At 43.9% G+C, this 25,773-nt stretch overlaps 1 protein-coding gene across 2 annotated transcripts in view; it reads left to right on the top strand.

Annotated features, from left to right (window-relative positions):
* The window catches only part of LOC111933065 (BEN domain-containing protein 5), an 887,514-nt gene that overhangs the window by 800,882 nt on the left and 60,859 nt on the right, over window positions 1-25,773 (top strand). The window lies entirely within an intron of this gene.

The following is a 25,773-nucleotide window of genomic DNA, read 5'->3' as shown; positions in this document are numbered from 1 at the left end:
CACACTTGTTATAGAAGCTAGTCCTGGAGAGTCTGTGATCCATTCCCTTCCAAGGTCTTCCATTTCTTTCTTCATTTCTCTCCTTATTCCCTCATTAGCCCTGTGTTTGTGTTATTGTTTTAATAGCAAGTTGAGAGTGCATCTTTGGTACTGAGTAAAATATCTTCTCTGCCTTTGAACTGGGTCCATTAGGTTCTGCACCTGCCTTGAGGACAAATCTTCAAGGCCAGTTGACAAAAAAATGGAAGTCAAATTGTGAAAACAAAACCATCAAAGTTGTTGGCATTTTTGAGTGCTCAAATAGAAGCAGTGTCTCATTCCTCAAAAAACACATATCCATCTGGCTATCTCAATGTATCAGCAATTTGTAGAATTGTTCTGACTGGTCTTATAATCTGCTTTTATGTTTTTCTTTTTCTTTTTGTCACCATGCTCAATCAAACACCCAGTGCCCATACTTCAACGCTGGGTATGTTATTTCATTTTGTCATTCTGTCTTGGCAGCTTTAGAAATTTCCAAAGGTTTAGAAACACTGGAGAAGGAGAGGGATTAGCTGTGACTGCCTATTTACCTCCCTGCTGCATTTTGGAAGCTGGGGGTAACAAGGGAGAAATTTTCATATGAGACATAATTTTTCACCATCCGTGTGCTCTCGGTGTGGGAATAAGAGCAAGAAACAGGGAGTAGGGAAAGGAATTGTTTGTCATTTGGGCTTTTGTGGTTTGACTTCTCCACTGAAAGTGAAATCTGGGGGAAGGAGAGAGATGAATATATTAAAGTGACTTACCTGGCTTGAGCATTTGGAATAGAAGCTCTTTTTTATAGATCTTTAATAATAGCTCTTTTTTGCCCAGCAAAGTCAACTGAAGGAAAAGCTCCTTGCAACATACACAAATGTAGTATATCTTGCCACTGTGGAAATAAATTGTTGTCACTGTTAGGTTTAGGTATTTATTTTCTTAAGTTGGTATTTTGGTGTTTCAAGAACCTGTGCCTTAGATTCACCTTTAATTTTCTTCCTCACTTCATGCTCATTGTGCTGAAAACTGCTTATTTCTCTTTATTTATCAAGAACAGCTTTTACAGCGAGGAATGGAAAGAGCCATACACATGAGATCATGATTCCCTTGGATATGTTTTCCTTCATGACTGGTAGATGAGACTGGTTTAGTTTCCTTTTCCATAAAGATTTCTGGTTTGTGCTTCACATTGCAGACGTTTCACCTGTGGGGTCCAACATCTCCGTTTGCTTGGCTTGCCTTGCCTGCTGCAGGCAGAGATGCTCCATTCTCTGTTCATTCCATCAGCAGCTGGGGCACAGCAAACAGGCTCCAGATCAGAGAATCTTGGAGCTGGCATAGGGAAAGCTCAAGCAGCAGCTTGGTTTCTGCAGTTAGGGTTTCACCCAGCTGAGTGGAAAAGGAGGAGAAGCAGCTTTTGGTTGGCCTGGCAGACAGCAAGCAGGGGAGGCTCTTTTGCCTGTGGAGTATGCTCCACTGGCATTTTGCCCTGGAAGGTTTTATTATTTCTTTTTCAATGTAGGAATTCTATCCAGAGTACTGCCTATAAGATCTTTTCCTCACATGTGCAGTTTTCTAGTTAGTGAAAGAAATGGAGCTGCTTGAAATAGTCTCTAGACTGGTCTGATCCAACACAGGAGTGGCCACTGGATTTATGCACATCCTGTCCTGGCAGGGGAGAAAATTTCACATCACTGAAGTGCCTATGACTGAAAGTAAAACAATTGCAGAACATTCCAGTTTAGCCTGAGCAGCTCTTCCAAGCTATTTGCAAGTCAGTGATTAATTAATGCTCAGATTTTTTAATGGACCTGAACCAAAGACACAGGCAGTCAGTTCATATTGGCCTCCAAGGACAGGGCTGTTTCTATTAACTATCTACTTACATGCAGGCAGCAACTCAAGCAAATAAATGAAGAAAATACAGTGAGCCCAAGAACTGTGACTTGATAGTGCAAGTATTCTGGAAATCTGCCTTTAAAGATGTATTTCTTAGAACTTTGTTCATCCCACTGTGATGTTATTTGGTTGTATGAGTCTTTTTTCCCTTTCATTTTCTTTTCCTTTACTTTTTTTCTTTTCTTTTTCTCCTTTTTCCCTTTCCTTTCAATGGAAACAGGATCAGGGAGTCTGTGATTGTTCAAAGCTTCTCCTGTTGGATAAAGAGGTACAGGCTGAGATTCAGCCTCAAACTCAGATCACCCATGACCATGGAAAGAGACTACAAAGTGGATCACACATCCAGAACTAGCCATATTGGCTCTTTTTAGAGAAAAAAAACAATTAGGATCTCCAGATTCTGAAAAATATTAATTTAGCCTAATGTTGTTCCTGTTGACAGGTAGGGAAACCGAATACTCTGAACAGAATTTTGTTTGCACTGGTGATAGGTAATGATACCTGTCAGCTTTTTTTCTTTAGAGCATTTGTGGCAAATAAGATCACAGTACTACTCCCTTTCATGCCATTATATAGGTGGGTTAGGTTTGTTGGTGGGTTTTTTTATCTCTTCATGTTCTCCAGTTTTTATATGCTAACTCTGTAATCCATATGAACCTTTGTGTGAGAGTAATAGATATATTTTTACATTGGGTGAGATTATCCATTTTTTTCAGATTTGTGTGACTGACTGAAACATACTTTGTAATTTTGAGATAAGTGGATACCTTGCATGCATGGAAATGGAAGACAGACTTTCAGAATAAGTGTTTGAATTCTCACCATTAGTGTGGACAGTAACTTTTTCAGTAAGAAAAAAAGAATGGGAAGGTATCTTTAGAAGTGGAAATCAGTTTCAAATTACTCCAGTTAGTATGAATGTTCGAAATGAATTGGTTCAGAATTTAGAGGATGATACCTGGAATGTTCTGGAAACAGATTGGATACTGAGGCTGCACTATTTAAATGAAATCCAGGCAGGAAGGATCTTCCTTCAGCCTGTGCAGGGGGTGTATGTTTGGGGCATGTATGGTGGGATAACAACATGCAAGTGTGTTGAGTTTCTGGCCCTTTCTAAAACAGAGAATTAACATGATTGCATCAATGTCTCAGGCCTTGATTGGAATGATATTACTGCTGGAGTTCCTCTTGTATTTTCATCCAGCAAACAAAGCACTTAGACATTCCTGCAGAGCTGTGTATGTACCTGCTAGGTCTGTGTCTAACACATACATACCTGGAGTGTGAGAAACATTAGGGATGTGTTCTGTAAGCTCTGCAGAAAACCCTACGATAACACATGCTGCAGATAACAGTGAATGGACTCTGTTTCAAAGGCATAATAAGAGGATTGCAGGCTTGTCTGTTACTCGCCTGGAAGTGGACAGAGAAATGTTTAAAACCCTTCTCACACATGCACGCGTTTGGTGGTAACTGATTAAAAAAGGCAGCACAACAGCAGTTAGCTCAGCACCAGGTGAAGGAGCTTTAAAATGAGCTGATATGCTTCCATTATATTCCATGTTTTACTAGGCATTTACAGGGCTTATGACATGAGGCTTGTAAACTGCTCTGTAAAACTCACCACCAGCAGCTCAGCTGCTGAGCTGTCTCGATTCACAGCAGCCTCTGAGCTGGGCAGGGAGCAAGGGATAAAAGAGGGGGAAGCAGGATGAATCCCCAGATGCAGGGCTGAGCCCTGCTCTGACAGCACACCCAGAATTGGTGTTTTCAGTATCCCACTACAGCTGTGAGCAGCAGCCATCGCAGCCTGACCTGAGAGCAGCCAGCAAAGAACTCTCGCATCAACAGCTTTAAAATCTATCTGGTTCATTTCTTAGAGTTTTTGAACTGGATCCTTGCTGCAAAGGAGGCAGCCTATAAAAGAGAATAAAAGGTTTCACTCTTCCACAGCCCAGCCATGAGGCAGGGAGGCAGAAATGATGGAGACCTGGCAGGAGCTGGCACTACAGTAGCTGTAGGGGAGGAAAATCATCGAGATGGGTGGGCATCACAATTGTCAGCATGTCCATAGCTTTTTCTGTGTATTTTTATCTTAATTGCAAGCTTCCTCCAGGTGGAGGAGGACCCCATCCAAAGGTGCACTGCTGAACTCTCTCATGTTTGTGGGAATAAAGTTGTATTTATGTGGCTACAGCCACAGAATGAAGGCTTGGATTGACTAGAATCTCTTTAGACACCTAACAGGAGCTCACATCCTGGAGTCTCTGACCAGACCACTGGGTTCATTCTTATTCTTAACTTCAAGCAAAGTATCTGCCTGCTGCTTGACTGGGGACTTGAGAAGTTAAATCCCCAGAGGAAACAGTCATTTGTAACATCCAGATTCCTTTTAAAGAGTACTTGTATCTCAGTAAATGCCTGTCCTGGGGAAAAAGAATCTGTATGCAAACTACAATTCCAGTAGCATCTATAACTTTTAGAGCTTCATGTACCTGCCAGTCCCCTAGGGCAAATGTACTTGGTTATTTTGGGCTTTTTTACATTTCTTTTTTTGGCAACTGCCTGTCCTGATCCTCCTATCTCTGTTAGTGATATCCTTAAGAGAAGATCCTCATGAGACAGATTATGGCCCTTGCAGGTTCGTTCCCCGCCAGTAAAGGCAACATTACTAGCAAAAGCCAATGAGGTATGAAAAGCTGTGCTGATAAAGCTGAGGGAGCTCTGCAGAGGTTATCCAGTGTGGCTTAGGTTTGAACTTCAGTTAGAGGTTCTTGCCAAGATGATTTCAAAGTAAATCAGGCACATATTCTGGGAAAGGCATCCAGAGGTCTACTTCTGCTAAGCTTCTAGAAACAGGCTCCTTTCTGTGTGTTGCAAAAGGTGGCATTAATCCTAATCCTGCAGATTCTTCAAAAAGTGACCTCCTTGCACATCTTCTCTCCAGTACTTGGCTGTTTCTTAGTACCATGTTTAGGGCTGGTTTGGAGGAAAGGAAACAAAATCCTCCTTTCAGCTCCCCAGTCTGTGTGAAAGTGTCAAGGTTTACAGCCACAATTTCAAATGCTCTTAATATTACTGGAAGCATAGAGTTAAATTATAGAGTTGTAAAGTTACTTTATAGTGATAATGCTGTCAAGCATCAATATCTCTGCCCCAGGGCACCATGGAAACTCAGTTAATGATATAAGAAGCTGATATTTTTCAGGGCTGCAGCTGTTGGCTCATACCCAGAAGGAATCTGTGTGTTTGTTCATATTGGGGATATACAGTGGGACCTGCTCAAAGAAAATTAAGAAACAGTGCAAGTGTGTTTAATGAAGTGCAGTGGAATGAAAGTACAAAGCAGTACATGGTGTTGCAGTATGCACACCTCGTTCTCTCGAAGGGCTCAGTGGAGTGGACAGTGCTGCACAAAATTACTTCTCTTCTGTAAGAGAGGCTGTCTGTGGGGAACAGTTTATATTTGTATGTAGATTTATTTATCTAGTTACCTGTAGTACTGACTGCATCAATCTATGCAAACACTGTCTCAGAGTATCAGTAGAGGAATGGAAATTTAGGGGAGTTACTACAGTCTATTTAGGAATATGTATAATTTTTTTAATGGGTTTCTTATGATCTGTATCTCAAAGTGCTTTTCTAGCCTCAGATGAAAGATGATATAAAAGCAGAAAGTGTATTATAAAGGTGCATTTTAAAAAAAAAGAAAGAATTTTTAATTTTTTTGCTTAAATAGAATATCAGGCTTGGCAGACATCTTCAAAATTATTCCATTTGACCATATGATTCCAGTTTCCTTTTCCTTCTTCTTGTGTGTACACATATTTCTTTCCCAGGGATACCAAGGTACAGGGGAGAGAACAGCTGGTGGCTGTGGGATGAGAATGTGAGCAGGATGCATATTCAGACCTACAGAAATGCCCTCTGTTTTAGACATGAATACAGGAGTTTGCCTTCTTTGAAGAGCAGGAAGACTTGAGTAGCTGTGAGCCTGGACTATGGAATTTGGACAGGTTGACTTGAGAACCATCAATATTTACAACTCCATTCAGCAACTGGGACCTTGTGGACAGCTGGAGCATGAGCCAGCTAGTAATAAGCATCTTAATAGTAATAATATAATAAATAATAAGCATAATAGTGATAATAAGCACAACATTTTTCTATTTGTATTTCTTTTGTACACAGGAAAAAAATAACTTAGACCAAGCATAAGTTAAGCTTTTGCTGAAAAGTTGGAAGGCGAAGTGGATCACATGAGTGATTGCAGGGTTGTGGATAATATAAAGAAGGGAAAGCTCTCTCCAGGCACTGCTGCTATCCTTCTTGGAACTGGCTTTCCTGGATTTGAATGCCTCTTTTATGAACTTTCTTTTCCTTAAACTTGTATTTTTCCTTTTTCTTAGAAGCAACTTAGACAAAACTAAGCATATAGAACTGATATGAGGCTCTTGGGTGCTCAGAACACCATACAAATGCTATTAGATCTGTAGTTAAAATAATTCTTTGGTAAATGTTAAATTCCTATTAGTAACACTTGCTAAACTTAAGTGCAAAGGAAAGGGCAAGGCTAATCTGAAAGGCAATGGAGAGCAGGGCTTAAAAGATATTAACAATTTGTTGGAAATGTCTGAGGGGAGTGGTTATTATAACTAAAGAGTAATGTCTGTGGGTTGGAGACTTAGGTTAGGAAAGGGCTTTAGACAGTCCTGTGCTTTGGAGCTTTCCCAAATGTCATTGGGATTGAAGAGGAAAAAATGCCATTCAGAGCAAGGTGTTTTTCAAAAAGCAATAAGCAGCCAAATTGCTTAAAAGGAGAGGTCTCTCCTTTTCTGCCAGCCTGTGGTGGTGTTTGTGTGTCTCCAGGTTTTATCTGCTTTTTCCTCTTCTCTGTGTCTCTTCAAATCTGGCAGAATCTTCTCCCCTGTGCCTGTCTTGTCTGTGTTCTCACCATCTCGTTGGCATTTAGGTCATTAGCCCTACCCCAGGCCTTTCTGTCATCTCTTGGGGCTTTTTTCAGGAGGTGTTTCACTGATCAGACAAACACAGTGTTGTGGTTTTGTTCACTTTTTACTGTCTTTCACCCAAACTACTGCTTCTTTCTTTCTTTCATATTTTACTACTATCGGCTTGATTACTGTTAATTAAAGGGAATTCTAGGGTGGGAGCAGAAGGTTTTCTTTAACTACTACTTCTTTAGTCTCAAATACCAATGATCTAAAAGAGGATCAGAGATGAATTTTAGAAAACTCTGCAAAAAACAGGTGTCTTTCTGTCTGTCTTTCTCAACTGCTTGACCAATTGCAACTGAATTTGACAGTGATAAAGGTCTCAGAGATACTACATTCCTATGAGTTTCATGAAAAATAGCTGGCTGAATGAGCAGAGAGACCCCAATTAATCTCTCCAGTAGGGACAGCTGCATGTCTATTGTTAGAAACCAGAGGAGGACAGTAGGCATGAAAGTCACAGCAAACAGATCCAACATCTCCTTTTCTTTCTGAGCATGCCCCTGGTGAGTCGTGACTTCACTTTCCTTTTCTCCCTACACTTTAACCCCTAATGTCTGTGAAAACCCTAACAAAGGATATCTCGTGGCATTCTGGAAAGCAGATTGCACCTTCCCCATCAAACCCCTGCTGAAAGAGGCAAGAAACCTGTCAGGTTTCAGTTCAGAGGTGGTGAGAATGCCCATCCAAGCCAAGGCCAGTACAGGCCCACCCCAAGCCAGCTGTGTTTCTTATCACCTAGAGGTGAAACTTTGTCCACAGTTCAGAAAAACAAAGCCTGAACATGTCTCAGGCAGAAACCAAAGGTAACCTGCAGCTTTGATCTGGTGCTCAGAAACCTTTGTGTTTTGATAAGAGCAAGGATGGGTCTAATTCTCTCATGTCTCATCTCTTAAGAAGAGAACAGCCAAATCAGCTCAGATCAAAACCAGTCCTCTGCAGTGTCTTGTCTCTGACAGAGGTCAAAATACAATGCCTGAGAAGAATTTAATAACAGAGTAAGCATATAACTGTTTTCTCTGAATATTCTTTGGCTTCCAGCAATTAGTGGATTGGGGATCCCAGAGCCAGAGTTCTTAGAATCATTAAATCTTTTAGGTTGGAACAGACCTCTAGGATCATCAAGTCCAAGCACTAAACCCAGCAGTTCCAAACCCACCATTAAAACATGTCTCCAGGTGCCAGATCCACGTGTCCATTAAATCCTTCCAGGAACAGTGACTTCATCACTGCCCTGGGCAGCCTGTTCCAGTGCCTTACAACCCCTTCTGTAAAGAAATGTTTTCTAATGTCCAATCTAAACCTCCCTGGCACAACTTGAGGCCACTTTCTCTAGTCCTATCACTTGTTACTTGGGAGAAGAGACCAAACCCCACACTTTGATTATACCCATGATAACATCAATGGATGTGCCTCCCATGAACCTGTATACGTTTTTGGCATCCACAACATTCCTTGTTATGTATTTCCATAGCTTACTAATAACTTGTTTGTTTTGAGCCTACCACCAGGAAATTTTATTTTGTTAAATAGAACAAATTATTTGTTTGGGAGAACAATATTGTTTGGGAGCAGCATTGACCATCAGCCACCTGTATTTCACATTTGAAATTTCACAGCTTAGTTATTTTCTGCATACTTACCCTGTGCATCATAAGCAGAAAATTATTACCAGATCACATAACCATGTCTAGAGCTGGTTTGTCATCATACATTTTTTCTCTGGTTATACATAACTCTTTGAGTTGCCAGCTAATAGACAACCAACTCCAGTGACTCCAGTGGTATTTGTTGTGTGATTTTTATTTGCATGCAGGATAAATTGCACTCTGGACACAGAGCAGCAGCAGGTATAAGATGAATTTGGTATAACCAAATGAAAAATAAAGCTTTCAGTTTCAGAGTGCAGACTGTAAATATCATGTGTTCAATTCCTGATGCACTTAATACTGTGCTTGCTCTCCTGTCCTCTTGGTTTTTTTTCCCAGCACTTAGGAGGGATTCAAAACTTCTTAAACTAACTGAATTCTGTTCAGTATAGACTGGAGTTTTTCGTCATGTTAAAAGAATCTGGCAACCAATGCCTATTGGAGGGATTACATTTTTGAAAACAGCAATATCCCAAATACCTTGATTTGTGTCATTATGATTGCTGTGCAGCAAACCAACATTTGGATAAAATGTTCCCACAGTCAGGTTGCATTCATGATTCTGTCAGGCTGCTTATTTCTTTTTCTGAAACTATGCAATCCTTATTAAACCAGCAATTGTCATCTGATGCCATGAAAGACCAAATGATAGGGGACAATCCATTAATCTTTTCTCCATCATCCAGTCCCTCAAGAAATTCAATATGAGTGCTACCTGCCCAAGACCTCTCATGTAGCAAAGAGGATCTGCAGGGCAGTGCAGTGGCATATGCAGCAAAAGCTTACACTGGACTGGCTCCTCTTGACGTTTGGCTGGAGCAATGTTGGGGGGACATGTGAAAAGTGAGATCTCTTCCCACCACATCAATACATGACAGATCTCAATATTACTTTCAATAAACCCTCAAATATGCTGTTCAAGTGGAATGCAGCTGGTTGAATCAAGATAGGGAATGGAGGCTCAGGGGCTCCAATTGTCCTCCTGGTGTCTTTTTAGAAGAGAGGCAGCTGCACTGCCAACACTTCGTGGAGTCAGGGCTGCATGACGTTGCCAGCCCAAGGGGAGAGAGTTCCCAGTACTTTGGTCCCATTATTCCTGTTTTCAAGCCTTTTGATCATTGTGTTTCTGTTCATTTCTTCAGAGTCTGCTGAGTGTCTGGTTCTGTTGGCAGAACACAGCTTCAGGCTCTTTGTCTCTTCCTGTGCAGCAGTGATATCTCCACTTGAGAAGATGCCCATGACTGTGCCTGTTAGCACTCACAATCTCATATTCTTGCTGTAATACTGTGAAGATTTGAGACTGGGCTATTTCTGGGCCAACAGGGTTATCATCCTGGTGTTCCTTCTTCCTTAGTTAATGATTCCTCTTTGCACCACATCCCTCACGTTTCTGCCAAGCATATTTTGTTGCATTGACTTTCTTTCCAAAGCCTGCCCAGAAGGACAGCTTTCCTTCAGCCAGGACACAGAAAGGGCCTGTGTCTCTAGAACCATCAATATTTTTCTTGAGATGATAAATGAGCTGCCAATAAACCGAGGCAGCTGCCAGATCCATCTGAGAAACTGATCTTCAGACCTAATTTATCCGTGCTTGGTTTATTCATGTGTCTGGAAACTTTTGGGATGCAAACAGAGGGCTAACCACTCTGAGGCAGCCACTTAGAATTAGATGGTATAGATTGATGCAGTGGGAGTTTATGGGCTGGTTCAGATACATCAGCTATTACTTTGTGCTTGCCTACCTCAAAAAGAAAATGGCTTTGTATCTGTCATAGGGAACACCACAGAAAAGGAACAAAGCTTTCAAAACAAGACCTAAATCGTCCTATTTGCTATATCATTCAGTTTGTTTCTCTTCATCTCCTCCGGCCTAACTTGCCTTTAAATCAAGGTTTTGCATAATCTGTGAAATTTTGTTGTCAGGAATTTTCTAAGGAGATGAGGCATGGCTGATTACATTGTGCCTGGAGGGATGGGAACAGTTTTTGTGCTTCAGTAAGTAAGGTTTGTAGGGAGACCAGTCTGGTTTTGAACCAGATGACACAGCTGGGAAAAGCAAGCAGCCTCTCTGTTTAGCTGGGCAGCAGGCATTTGTATGTTTCACATACATTCACCCTAAAGCTTCTGACCTTATTTGTTTTTGGTTTCTATCAACAAGAGTTCTCAGCAGTATTAAGTTTGGGCAAGTTTGGTGACAACAGGTAGCTGAGCAAAGGAAAGGGTCTCAAGAAATGCTTCTGCTGAGGGCAAGGCTGGAGAGGAGTGTAAATGTTACTGGACTCCAGAGGGTCTGTCTGGGGAAGCCATCACAGAAAGCTCCAGCAAGGAGAAAATTTCAGCTGGCGCACGATCCATATTGCTGGAGGAACTCAGGTTAGAGACCTGTGCGGTGCAGGAGCTCCATCACTTTGCTCTCGAGAGGACTCGAGGGAGCCCCGAGGCAGGAAATGTAGCGAGGAGAGCTGTGGGTGCCCTCCCGGGAGCAGCAGCCGGTGCCTGCCGGCGCATCCCGGGCGCAGTGCCGCAGGCGGGGCCGCTCCTGCCGGAGCGCTGCCGCGCATCTCCCGCTTGCTGGAGCGCAAGTGCCCTCTTCTGGCTCCGACAGCACCGGCCCAGCCGCCTGGCAGCAGGGAATGTTTCCCTCATGGTTGCTAAAATCAGGAACAAAGCAGGGCTTTTCCTCTCTCTGCTTCGCCTCTGTGTCCGGACTGGCCTGGAAGCAGTAGCGGCTGGAGGATATGGAGCATCCCTGTTGTAGCAGCCTGGCCACCTCCAAGCTTTCCTGTGACACGGGGCTGTGAGCCGATTGTGTTTGCATCCGAGCTGATTAAATACAGATACTTTTATTCTCTTTTGGTTTTTGTTTTTGTTTTTTTTTCCCTGCCTTATCTGTTGAAAATCTGTAACTAGCTTGATTTACACCAGCTGAGATTGGGGTGCCCTTTTCCTGCTCATGTTCTCTGCTTTCTGTTGTATAAACCCTCTCTTTGCTATTCCTGACCTGTTGATGCCAATAGTTTTCACTATGAATCCCCATGGGGATCTGGATTTGACCTCTATCGATTACCTAGAGATGGTCATGCAATGAGGGGAGAGGGAAATGTGCAGCAGCTGTCAGAGGAGTCCCCATCCTGGCTGGAAAAGGAAAGTTTGGATACACTTGTTAATGTCAGTTCAAGGTTAGCAGTACACAGCACAGCAGCTACATCTGTCTGCAGAGGCACTTAAAACCAGCCTTAAGAAAAAGGAGTTTCCTGCACTGCTTTATCACATCAGTTACCATCAGAGGCCTTCGCATGTGCTTTGGATTTTTCTCTATGTTTAAGGAACATTTCAAGCCATAATTGATTATAGCTGAATTTGTGTTACAAAGTAGGGAACAGCAGGTCAGGACATTTATGCTATGAGACAAGACTGAGCCTGATTCCCATTTAGATGCTTTACAGCAGAAGGGTAGTGGTTTTTTCCCCTGGTTACAAGCAGTGTCTCAGCTATCGAGTGCAACGCTGTATTAATAATTCTGTACCTACTGTAAGCCCTCTGAATGCAAATCCCTCGCACGCGAGCTGGATTGGCATAACGCACTTTGGGAAGCACACGCACAATTTATACTGCCCTCAACTGCCTTTATGAGGAGTAAAAGGAGCTGGAGCCAAGACTGCCAGGTTTTGCAAAGTGCCGAGCTGAAAGTGAAAATCCAGCTTCTCCCTTCAAGGTGAAAAGGACATAGGAGATCCTGGTGGTTTTGGTCTGCCTGAGGATCTTCCTGCAGTGATCCCTGCTCTGTTATATGCACTTTTAATCTGTCACATGCTGACATTGTTTCTTTTCCTGGTCATTTCACTATTAGTTTAGTAAGGTCTCAGAGCTGAGGCTCGGGAAATGTGACTGCTAATAATGTGATTTTATTTAAACTTTGTGCCTGTGTTTCATCTCGCTTTACTTCTCAGTGCTGGGTGCTTAGATGGAATTTAGGCAGAGATGGTCTGTGGCTGCAGATAAGTGCAGCACCCTTGCAGTGCTGTCAACCAAACCCAGGTGTACAGGGTGTGTGCCAAGAAATGAGACAAGCTGAGAGTTTCCAGCCAATACAATCTGAGATATTAAAGCAGTTAATGTGAACCGACCTAACTGAAAAACATAGACAATACTCAAATTTTACCTGATGACTTTCAAAGTGATTACCTGAAATACGACATAAGGACAAAGTGAATATATTCAAGTTTTTTCCCTAATTCTCAAGATTCATGAAGGAAATGAATGATGACAGCAGGAGAAACTTGTGTGGGGAAGCTCCAAGCCACCATTGCAGTGAACAAAGATGCCCCTCTATCAGGCCTCTGCAGACAGAGCTGGAACTGGAGCAGCCTGGAGTAGTGGTGCTGAGAAGTTGGTACAATAACAAGGCAAAGCAAAGCCTAACAGGATGACAGCACGAGGCACCAAAAATAGGTGGCTTTTGTATGACTATAATAGCACCACCTGCTTTCAGAACGTTAGTAATCCTGTAAATGTGTCCATTCCAGTGAATATCCTTGAGGGAGTTGACACAGAAATCCATAGAAACGAGGCACTGAATCTGAGGAGAGAAAAGGGAGAAGAGCAGGGATGCGTGAGGATGGAAAGAGCTGCTGGCAGGGGAAAGGAGCAGCCTGGGATTGTGTGTGTGGGTGTGCATGGGGTGGCAGAGAAGTTTCCATATTCTCGAAGGGAAGAATTTGTTTCCTCCTCATCAAACCCCAGGCCCTGCTGCTTTCTTTGATTTTCCTCTAGCGGGGCCAATCTAGGCACTAAGTGATGATAAATAACCCAGTATCACAAGGTGACATGCACAGCGACACGATAATATGGAGAGAAAGAGAAGAACCCAGAGGGACATGGTTTGTGTCATTTATTTCCCCAGTGTGCTCTGCAGCTCAGGCAGTTTGGGAACCCCATCCCACGGCTCCAGCCACAGCCTGAGGGGCCTGAGGGGAGCCAGGCAAACCTCACTGGCAGTCCCTGAAAACGCTGTGATTTTCCTGTGAGCTTTGCTCTGCGCTGACCTTGCTACGATGCTTCAGCCCTGCTTTGATTGAGGGCCTTTTGGGACCTGGTGTTTGATCTGAGGTGAAGGGGTGGCCCTGCATGTCACCGTGTCAGGATACCTGCGCTCGGCTGTGACCCCGCTGTGCCCCCGGCCTGGCCTGGGGGCGGTCACACCACCTCCCTCCCTCCCTCCTTCCCTCCCTGCCTTTCCCGGTTAGCAGCTTTCAGCCCTGCCATCAAAACAGGGCTGGGTTGGTTGGTCGGTTGTTTTCTGACATTGCATTTCTGCGCCGTTTCCCGGATTTTGTCAAAGCAAACAGAGCAGAGGTGGTGTTGTGCCGACACCCACAGAGCAGCGGCGGGCCCAGCCCTCGGCTCCCCCGAGCAGGGTGCTGTGCTCGGCCTCACGGAATAGCAAGTTGAACTCCTCTGTTGGACCAACATAAGGAAAGGGAAAAAAGGGAACATTTTGCCAGAGGGTTTTCTGGCCGTTTACTGGTGACTAGGGATGTTGAGATGTGGGGATGTGAATCTGTCTGTGGCTCTGAAAAGAGCTTTGCAGCCTCGGTGCCTGTCCTTTCCTCTCCCAGTATTTTTTTGGATGAAAATGCAGGACAGGAGAAATGGCGTTGTCTAGACAATGACACAGTGCTAGGACACAGTCTAGTGAGATAAAAGGAAAATGGAACAGGCATACAGAGCAAAGTGATTTGCCTAAATCTGCACAACCAGATCTCCTGACTCCTTCACTCTCCCTCCTGTGGCTTCTCCTTAGGAGATGAAGTTGATTGATTGAAATTGCCCTTTTTACTGATTACCATTTTAATAATCTAACCAGTTATGTCAGAAATCCAGCATGAGGGGTGGTTTTTTTTGATGCAGTCTGTTTGTTACTTGCATTTCTCACAGGTGGGCACCAATATCAGACTAGTTGGGTACTCTTTTTATTTACATTTAGGTTTGTGTCCTTGTCATTCAGGTATAGTGTGGTGTTAGTGCTGCAGCTGCATTCTTACATGACAGGGGAATAGTCTTGTTACAAGGAAATGAAAATCAAAAACAAAAATGTCACACTGTCCACCTATCCCAGGGGCAAAAAAACCCCACAACATCAACAAAAAACCCAACAAACCAATCTTCAAAAATAAATCTTGATCTCCTAGGTCTTGGGTAAAATCTCTTTGCATATGCGTGCATGCTTCATCTCCTTGGCAATTGTCATCCTGTGTACAATTCCTGGTTTTTGAGTGTAGGATGGGAACTATTGCTGTCTTCTGCTTTGACATTTCTGTCTCCTCACCGCCCTCTTTGCCTTTTGTTAGTTGCTTCTCATGCCACATCTGACTGGTTTTCAGTGTTGATAGGGAGTCTTTGCCTTGGAGTTTTACATGACTTACACTTAACTGACCACCCCATTCCTTCGAGGTTTTAAATAGGTGAATAACAACCCAGCTTCATGCCCCAGGGTACTGATTCTTGATGGGTTTTCCCACATGCTGTCAGCCTGAAAATAAATAATACCTTCAAGATAAAGGGACTAAAATCATGCGATATCTGCTCCTTTTTGCTGAGAGCCAAATGGACTAGTGGCTGGAATGCAAGAAGAAAGGATATTCCTATTCCCTGCTCATTTGGCTGACAGTGTAATCACTCAGAGTAATAAATCTTCATTGGAAACTTAGATGAAAATGGAAAAGGAATGAGAGTGCTTTCAGAGAAGAAGCTGGGAGGGGGCTTTTGTCTCTGCTGAAGCACAGCCTCGGAGGGAGAGAAAAAGGGCTAGAGAAGCCTCTGCTGGGTGCAGAACGGCCCTTAGTGCCCAGGGCAGTGCCTGCTGGCTTGTCCCCCTCAGCCCCAGACATCCCCCCAGCCCCTGGCCTGTGCCCCCAGCTCCCCATAGCCCCAGGTTTGAGGAGAAGGTATGTCTGTCTGCCAAATGCACCTGAGCAACACGAAGGGGCACAAATATGGGCCAGGAATAAATGGCAGAGATCTAGAACAGCTGGCTACCTGCTGTGCTTGCTCTGTAACCCTTCAGGAGCCAGCACTTTCCCTCAGCCTCATCAGCAAACAAGGACAAAAAAAAGCAGCCACAGAGCTGAAACATTTTATTTCCCCTGCTGGGCCTGCCAATTAACCCTGTCAGGAGCTGGAAACCCACAGTGGGAACATCAACAGACAAGGAGCTGCGGAGGGGAAGTGCTGGAGGAAGGTAGTGCAGGGATCCAATCACCTCCCCATAGCCCTGGAAGAGCTGAGCTGCGGTGCAGGGACAGTGGGAGCCAGTTTTCAGGCACCTTCATGCTTCAGAAACCGCTGCAGGGAAAGCAGAGATGCCAAGCAGCAGCTCCTGATGGGATTCTGTCTCCTCACTCTCTGGCTGCTGTATGTCTGTCTCTGCAAACTCCACTGTTCTTGCTCATCCTCATCCTCCAGCTGTGTAATCTGTGTTGGCTTCGCAATATGTTTGGGGATGTTGAAGGGGCTAGAAGGAAGAAGGAGGCAGCAAACACCTTCCCCTCTCCCAGAGCTCCCCATCTGCGACTCATACTGCTCCTGATCTGCCTTGGTGCTGGGGTCTTTGGGCAAGCTGATTGCCTCTTCCTCTGCTCCAGGGAGTGGAAAGTTTGAGCTGGATTTAAAGTGGTACTAACTATGTGAGATGGATGAAGCACAGGACACACAGGATGTATTTTGTGTCTTCCCTTTGTCAGCTGCACCAGGGGATGTGTGAAGAGCTGGGTTAAGATGAGAGACCGTGAGCAGATCAGGGCATCCTTCATTGTGAGGATGATGAAGAAGTGACTGTACATGGGGGCTGTTTGGCACCTTGGGTGCAAGTTTGTTGCAGTTACTTGGCTAATTTCCTCCTGCATCACCTGTTGTGTTTGTACCGAAATCATCAAAGTGACACCAAAGATGAAATCTGTCCCACAGTCACCTCTGTAGCTTTTGGATTAACGCTGGCAACAAAGCAGAGAGACAGGCACGGTGCTTAATTAGCATTGCTTTTATTCCTTTCTGCAGAAAGCAATCTTTCTTGCCACTTGTTACTTTCTTTGGGAATAAAAATCAGGTGTTGCTCCCATCTGCCGTGGGACTGGCGCAATGGTTCTGCGTGTGGTTCCGGGTGAGACCAACCCTGTGAGCCCTCTTGTCTCCCTGGCTTCACACCTCATCCCACACACTTGCCAGCTCCCTAATCCTCTCACTGCTAATTGCCTTTCTAGTGCCTTTGGACAGTGGTGGCTGCGAGGGGGTGGCATGCAGTGCTCTCCCAGCCTGGCAGAGAAAGGTGGCGTGGCTGTGAGGAGTAGCACAAATGGAAAAAGAGGGGCTGTTTTGGAGCTGAGAGATGCACAGTTAATATTCTGACTCTCGGGCCATGAAATCGATCTTCCAGGTGAATTTGTGGTCTCTTGAATTCATTTTGGGCATGACACGCACCTCAAATGGAACAGGCTGCAGCTCTTGACGTCAGTAAATGCTTTCTGCCCTGCAAAAGAACACTGCTTGGATTTCATCTTGTTTTTACACCTTCACTTCTCCTTGTAAGGCTCATTGTCACCAACGGGTCTGGTGTCATCCAACTGCGGCAGTGAGACCAACACTCTGTGCTGCAGAAATTCCCAGAGCACAACACTCAGCAGCTGCCAAAGCTTTCTGCTGGCACCTGCTCAAGGCAGGAGAGAGAGAAATATCACTTTGTGTGCCTCCTTTCATTGCTGCCCACCAGGAGCCAGCAGGGACAGCACTTTGCTCCTCTGCTTGAGAGACACACAGGTTAGATGAGTGAGGCAGACACTTTGAGCCTTTGAGGCCTTTTCAACAACCCACATCCCCTTTTTCCCATCCTGCTTTCTCCTCTCCACTGTGGCTGCCCCATATCGCTGTTCCCTGGAGGGCTGGCATAGAATGGCATTTTGCTGTGCTTTTCTTCTGCTGTTTCTCACCTGCCAAAGTTCTTCATTTAAATGTCACAAGTCTAATTATTTTGGGTATGAGACTTGGCAATGGCTGCGTTTGGGAAACAGCAAAAGGATTCTTCCAGCAAGGCTGGAAGGAAGATCAGATGTTTCTGGTGGTTATGGGCACAACTCTCCTCTCACCACCTTTCTTCATTCAGCTTCATTCCCTTAGAATTCGTGTGTGTTTGCTGTCTCCTTGTCTTTCCATCTAAACTGAGATAACAAATACACTAAATCCCTTCTTTATGGAAGAAATTCTGCAAGTTGAGAATATCAGCTCTTGTTCCTCTCACTTTTTCAGCCAGCTCAGCTCTGAGCAGTGGAGCAGACAGTTTGAACAACAAGAGGAGGCATCCTTAATCCAGATATTACACAAAGTGCATGTAGGGGGGAAAGAGTGAATGCAGTGCTTGTCACAGCCCTGCAGTAAAGAGTACAAACTGCCTGGAAGGCACAGAAACAGTGCAAGGAGCACATTGTGTGTCCTTGCCTTCCTGGAGCTAAACAGGGCCTTTCTCTGAAACTGCCAACAAGGGCTGTGTGTGTTTGTACCTGCCTGGTGCTGGTTTGGTGCTGCTCTGCTGGCTTGGGGACCTGACAGGGGCATGCAGTGTGTGTAAAGCTCCCTGACAAACAAGGTCATCCTTCCCCTGCTTCTCCAACAAGCATCAGGAGCAGGACTGTACCCTGCAAAGCTGGCTGTGATGGCTTCCCCTTCCTCCTGCAGCAGCAAATTGTCAGGGTGACCTGAGAAAGGCGTGAAGGCCCATGTGCAGTGAGTGTCTGTGCAGCTTCTCGTCCATCTTCCCTTAAACCTGCCAAGTCTCTCTTCTTCTCATTCCCTGCTGCTCATCCCACATTCTCCCCTGGTCCACAGGCTAAACAAGGTTTCTGTGCTCTGACTGACACATCCTCTCTTCTGAATGCTGTCAAGTTCTTAATTTCCTTGGTTTTTGACATTAAGGATCTCCCCAGGTCACCAGTGTATGGGGGGCAGCAATCCCTCAGCAAGCCCTCCATTGAAGGTCTAGTCCTGCCTGGTCTGGTCTCTCTGTAGCACTATATACTCTGCCAAAGCTTCAGCTTAACTGAACAGATATAAAACTGAATTAAACTGGGAGGTGTATTACTTCATCATCACAAAATGGCTTTACAATGCCTAGATATGGTATGAAGAAATATTTTGTTATATTTATTTTAATTGTGTTAGGGAAAAGATCTTTCCCTCCTAGGAAAGTGGTAGAGACTGTATAGAAATGGGAAATAAATGTTCTTTTCCAGTGCAGAGAATGTAGCCCCCCCAGACAGCTGGTGTGCAGCAGAAAATTCAGGCAATGAAAGTACCCAAACTTGTTTCTGTGTCCCACTAGGATGAAATGCACAAAAACGTAATAAAAGGAATCATGATTTAGCAGTTAAGAGTGAATCAGATAAAAAAAACCCCTCTCTCTTCCTAGTGCTATTTGCTGCACAAGGCAGAATATGTGGAGGTTAATTATGTTTCAAAGTCGGTGCTCTTTAGGGATGGGCCAGTTTATTAGGAGAGGCTGGAATTGTTAAAGACAGATTTTCTATGCATCAAAACAGTTCATATGAGGCTCAAGGCTTGGCTGGTCTGACCTCAGGCAACACTATGCACTTTGATAAAGCTTTTAGTGGCAGTAAAGTTTTACTGAATAGTACTAAAGATGAATCAAACTGGGAGACATAAGGCAGAGGAAATTCTGAAGTATGCACCCAGTTTTTGCAGTCAGGACATCAAGAACTTTCTGATCCAGAGGATGCATCAGGCTGTGTTTAATAGCCACTGATCTGTTTGTGAGTCCCAATTTAGTGTCTAAATATTAGTTACAGTGTTGACTCAAAGGCTAAGAATCTCTAACGAACATAAAAATGTAAGAAGATGATACAATAGCTTAAAAGGAAATAAAAGACAACATTTTTTTCATTAGCTCATTCCGTAAGAGAGGGCAAGAAATAAATGTATAAGCAATAAAAGGAACAATATTTTTTGACCATTATTTTCTTGACCTCATACAGAAGGCTTGCTTGGTAAGATGAACACCCAGGATTTGGAGGGCAGATCTAATGTATTTCTCCCAGTCCTGCACTGGTACAACAGCACTGCTGCTCCTCCTCTGGTTCAGGATGCCATGGTAGGATACATTGGTTAACTAATGGCAAATTGAAGTGCCTGACATCTATTATTTTCCCTTTTTTTCTGACTGGTTTTGCTTGTTGCTTTATGATTGAATTGTTTTAGGGAGAAAAGGTTTCCACCCTCTCTGGATATCTCCCTGGCTGTGAGACACATTTCTGTGCAAATCATCTTACCTGCTTCCTAAACTTTGGGGAGTAGAAAGCTCTGGCAGTGGAAGGGGGACACTGGTACTGTTCTGCAGTTTCTGTGGGCCAGAATTACTTAGTTTGGGGTAAGAAACATAATGGCTTGTTGGCTGTTGGGCTCGAGGAGATGACATCCATAAAAAGATTCAAAATGGAGTTCAGCTGCACAATCGTAACACATTGACAATGCTGCTAGCATTTAACTTAGAGCAGCTAATAAAATGCTGTAACACATAGTTGCTGATTGATAGACTACCCCAAAAAGGGGCTGATAAGGAGTTCTCACTGTGTACATAGTGTTCTGTTGTTCCTGGGCTGATGCAGTGTGCATTGAAGTGAGGAACAAAATTACTATGAGCTGAACATTGAAAGATCAAACCTTTGTGAAGATTAGATTCTAAGTCTACATTGACTAAACCTTGCTTTTTATTGTCTCTGAAAGTTGTATAATCTCAGGGAAGAAGATAGGAATGGTTCTGAATTCCTATTTTTGTCCATTTTATGATTGCTTGCTCTGAACTGAGGGAAAGAATGAAACATGTTTCCTTGACTACCGCACTTGTGATGTCATCTGTGTTGTATTTTTTATTCCCTCCTTTTTAGGTTCCTTTCTGAACTCATCCCCTTTATAGCCTACAGTAGTCATATAGGTTTTCCTGCTGCTCATTTCACTATTACAGCATGGATCACTTCTCTGTATCTAGGTCAGCCATGGCTGTGTAGTGCATTTGCCAAAGCAATGTGCAGTCTGCTCTTAATGTCTGAACTATAGTATTCCAAAAGGTTACTTTCTGTTGCTTTTATGAAGATGGAGGACAGTCTGGGAAGTTTTGTTTTTAAAATAAGTTGATTCTGCCTCTTTTTCAGTTTTAGGCTTGATCTCTAGCTTGCCCTGTGCTGCAGTGTGATCGCTTGGCTCTGCTGGCATGGGCAGGGTTAGAACTTGTGTGATAGTTCTCCTTCAAAACTGGCCTCTCACTGCCTTACCTCCTGACACCTCTCAAGTCCTGATCCTTTGGAAAAGCCTTCCTTGCAACACATTTGGGTACAACTGGAATCAGTCTTGAGGCAATGACAAAAAACACTTCTCTCTAAGACTTGGCTTTTGTTTTGGACATTGTCATTTCTGTACTCTAGGGCTTCTCATGTAAGACAGGAGTGAAATTTCTAAGCAGGCCTTGCCAAAAGTAACTCAAAAGTCACCCAGAATTAGCTGTAGCTCCTTTCCATCTGGCTCACACAAAGGATACTGTGTTCACTTACAGCAAGGTCTTGCTTGTGCTTAGGCTTTGCAGAGTATCAGCTATGCAGGTGTTTTTGCCAGTTAAAGACTTTGCTGTAGAGATGTAATAATAGATGCAGGTCCATTTTGCTGATTTTGGGGGGTTATCTTTAAACAACCTGAATGTGTGTGGTTTTTTTTTCCTTTCTGTTCACCTTGATTTCTTTCCTTGCTTAAAAATGCATTACGTGGCTGTGCCACCTGGCTTCTGGGAGAAAAAGGCTGCTGACTTCCTGCTGTAGCCATTTTACCCTCCCCTTGCTAACGTTCAAGGCAATTCCCATTTTGTCCTGCGATCTTGCAAATAAATTGTATTGCTTTTGCATTTGTCAACATTAGGAGCTATTTGATGCAGCTTGTCCAAATTACCCAGCAAAGCTAAGGACTCTGTAGAATTTCTTTGCTTGCTCTTTTCCTTCCCTCTCCATGTCCACTTCCCCAATTCTGTGTTGTCAGCAGGCTTAACCAGTTTGCAGTCAGCTTCTCGGAGCCATTTATATAAATTAGGCTTAGCAGGGGTTCTGAGGATCGTGTGGCGATGAACATTACTTTGCATTTGTTGACTTTACTTTTCTTTTGCCCTGTGTTGACCCAGTTCTAGAGCAGATCTAAATTGTTGGATATTTCTTGGCGGTGTCTCTCGCGTCCATTGCATGGCCCCACTGGCAGCCGCAGGAACTCTGGAAACGATCTGGCTTGGAGACATTTACACAGCCTAAAACTGGAGCAGGAAGGGGCATATTCACTGACCTAATTCAGCAGGCCTCATCGTTTAGGTCTCTTAATTAGCAGTGACTCTTCTTTGCTGCTCTGTAGCCTGATGACTATCTGTTCTCATTTGCTACGCTAACTCCTTGCAAAATTTCTGCTGAATTTGCACCTTTCTGTGGAGCATTTAGCCAGGCTGCCTAAATAAGCCACAATAAATTGTAGGATACATACCCTGCTCTTTGATTTACTTCCCTCTCCTTCCCAGCCAAGGAATCTTTTAAAAGTTTTTTGTCATCACTTCTCAACCTTAAAAAATTAAAGCACTTGGATGGAGATCAAAAGCCTGTACTTTGTCTTCAAGATACTTGGTAGTGACTCTGTAGTAGCCAGAAATACTTTACCCCTTGCTCTCTAGGATCCCATTTACAGATCCATCTCTCAGGACAAACTCTCTGTGGTGGCAGCAGCCCATGTCACCCATGGGCACCCCTGTGAACCCTCTCTGGACCAGGAAGAATCCACAACCCCTCATTTCACCTCATCTGGTTTCTGAATGGGTTCATGAAGGCTACAGGGAGCCTGGCACAAATTGACCTCTGCCTCCCCTTTCCCTGGCCAAAAGGAGAAAGATGATAATTAAAACAATTTCTTTCAGGGCTCATTTAGCCCATTGTTTGTAACACGTGCTGTGGTGCTTCTGACTGCTCCAAGCTGTATCTAGCAGAGCTCCCAGGAGAGAGAGAAAATCATGGATGTGCCCCCAGGTCTGCTAAATTTGACTGAGTAGATCATGTCTCTGTTTTTTACAGCTTGTCCAGGACTTTTAATGTTTTAACTTAATAGGAATGGACTGGTCCTATTCTCTGAGCTTCAGGGCCTCAACTCACTATCAGTTTGGAGCAGCTGCATTTATATACTTGTGGGTTTAAGGGAGAGAAAACTCCTCTTGGAGCTCTCCATGGGATTGAATATTTCCATGTAAATTGTATCTGAGGGCATTTTTGGCCCAGTAATTTTAAGGACAGTATGCTGAAATTAGAGTGGCATGATGTTTTTAGAAAGGCTTTTAGAAACTGCAGCATCCTTCCACCCTGCCTCCCTGTTCCAGCTGTTGAGCAGGCAGAAGACTGAAGCGAGTGAGATCCCTGCTTTTTGACAGAGACAACATTTTCCAGCCTATGGATGCCACAGCATCCAGCTACTGTTTGCCAGCCTGCCATGTCACCCGTACAGGTTTGTAATCTGTGCACAACTCAAGCAAAGCAAGAGAGCTGGGGAATTTGTTTTGCTGCAGTGTTGGAACAAACACTGTAGAATTGCGCTTTTGTCCATCCAGCATCTGAAAGCAAGAATCTTTCCCTTATTCTTCCAAGAAAAATGGTTCATGTAGGTTCATTGCCTTCGCCAAGGCACCCCCGGAGTGGCAAGGCAGACTGCCTGCCCTCCTCCTAGTCCCCAAAACTGGGTTTCCCGTGAGACAATCAGCATGTTTCATTCCTCCAGGTAAAAGACAGCCAGGGCTATATTTCAGTACACCAGGAGCCTCTTGAAAAGGTGAGGCCCCTTCTGTTAGCGCCGTAATGGAAGCGAAACCTAAAGAGAAGAAATGTGACCATTTCAGGGGCACAAAGTCATTGCATTTCTGCTGTTACATTCTGGGAACAAAAATAGCAGGGACAGGTCCCAGCTGCCGGCCACAGCATGTTTGAAAAGGTTATCAAGACATTATAGCATGTAAACAGCAGAGCTATTAGCTCTGGGCTGTGAAAAGTTTCTAACCTTCACCGCGAAAACCTTAAATTATTTTTGAAGTGTTAATGAAAGTCAGCTTGCCAAAGATGGATGTGGAGCATGGAATTGCATTAGACAAATGGCAGGAACATTTTAATAGTTATTGCTTTGAGAGCCCCCCTCTGAGAGGATCCAAGAGGGTTGGAGACCAGACACTTTCATGAGCCTTTTTTTCACAGGGGTAAACAATGTGTGGTTTATATCGAGCGATTTACAGGAGCACACAGACATTGTTGGTTTGTTTAGCACATGTTTGGGATTTTTTTCTTACTGCCTTCAAAATCTTGGAAGTGCCTAGCAGCTTAAGAGTGTTGAGCATGGCTTTAAATCTCCTGCTACCTTGTTCAGCAAGGGAGTGTCTCAGTCTGACCCTGCAGGTGATGGTACAGAGGTGTAGGCTGCTCTGTCACAGAACTGCCTCTGGAATGGGTGGGAAACAGCCACAGGCAGAGCCTGGGTACCATCCAAGCCAATTAGCAAACCCTCACCCAGCTCAGCAAGGGTGAAGTTCCTCCTGTGTCTTTATTTTATGTGTATGTGCTACTGAACAATAATATAGAGAGATATTGATACATAGATAGATATATCTATATATAGCTACATAGGCACCCTAGTGCATAGTACTTATCTGTGTATATGCATATGTGTTTTGTGCAATTGTATATAATTCAATTACTTAATTGCTAATTAACTCTAATAGGCACTTGGAGAGAAAAGCAGCACAGAGTGTGCCCTTCATCCAGAAGTGCCTGTGTGAGCTGCCCCCTTTCCACTGCGCGTGCAGCCAGAGTTTAACACAGCAGCATTGCCCCCAGTCTGCCTCAAACAGCACAAAATGCATCCTGAATCCAGGGATTCCATGGGTAATGTTTTGGCTGGGAGAGATAAACCTGTAAAGATTAAGGTGTCTTGACCTGTTACAAAGGTTCTCCCCTACCCTCAGTCATATCGGGACTGTGTGCGTATGTTTCCCCAATTTGGTTTCTGTTAGGAAAGCTGAGTCTTGCTGAGGCCTTTTGATTCCATGAGAAGTTTTTACAAATGCTCACTTGGGCCACAGGGGTATAGTAAATGCATAATTCTCTGCAGGATTGGAGCCAGGGGAGCCCTGTGTTGTGTTGGCACAACTGTGATGTGCCCTGGAGTATCTGCTAATGTTTCATGTTAGAAGATCAAGAGAAGAGGTGAATGTGCAGACTGCATCTGTATTTAAACACTGGGTTAACTGTGAGCAGAGACAGATTTCTGCTGAGTCTCCTGCATTGAGCAGCACCTGGCTGGGTGAGGTTCTGATCTCATCATTTGGGCTCCTTCTTTGAGACCCATTTAATGCTTTTTGCTTCTCTTACACAATTTTGCAGAGCCAATTTTACATGAAATACTTATCTTTCTTCCAGTCACTTTTTATTGTCAGGTCAGATATTTCCCCTCTCCTCCCCTTTTTGCAACAAGGGGGAGAAACAACCCTTTCACCAGCTCCATAACCATTTCATGCATAATAACGTTTTAGGCTTTTATTACTCTGTTGAGACAAAGCAGGCTCTGATGAATTTCAATTCAGCACAGAATCGACCATGCCACAGTATCCAGTCATACAGAGAAGAAAACCTCTCTCCAATTCTGAAAAAAGGTTGAAAGACCAGCAACTGCGATTGTAATACCAGAGTCAATAAAGCTTAAAGCTCTGTCTGGCTTCCCCACTAAGGAAGGTGAAACAAAATCTTCCTACCCCCTACAAATCAATTTTGAAGCCATTGCACGGTGATGACGTTCATCAGCATTTTCATTGCATAAATGTGGACTCATTTCTGTGCTGAGTGCATTCAGTTAAAGGGACCCCAGCAGCCCAGGCAGGCTTTGTAAATGAGTTCATCTCTGGAGCTGTGTCTTCTCCTAATTCTTGCTTCAACGTTTTTGAACTTTTACAGTGTTCTTCTTCATTATTTTGGGTTTTTCAATTCTCTCCCCGATTTCCCTGTGCTTGCAAGAAAAGCTTGAAGTGAAGGGAATGCACCAGTGAAGCTGGAATCTAGCATTGCCAGGTGTATTTGGGAGTATTTTAAATC

This window comes from Cyanistes caeruleus, chromosome 9 (genome assembly GCF_971803275.1).
Source record: "Cyanistes caeruleus chromosome 9, bCyaCae1.hap1.1, whole genome shotgun sequence".
NCBI classification, from domain to species: domain Eukaryota; kingdom Metazoa; phylum Chordata; class Aves; order Passeriformes; family Paridae; genus Cyanistes; species Cyanistes caeruleus.
The sequence above is the reverse complement of the archived record's forward strand: the minus strand, read 5'-3'. Positions and strand labels throughout refer to the sequence as shown.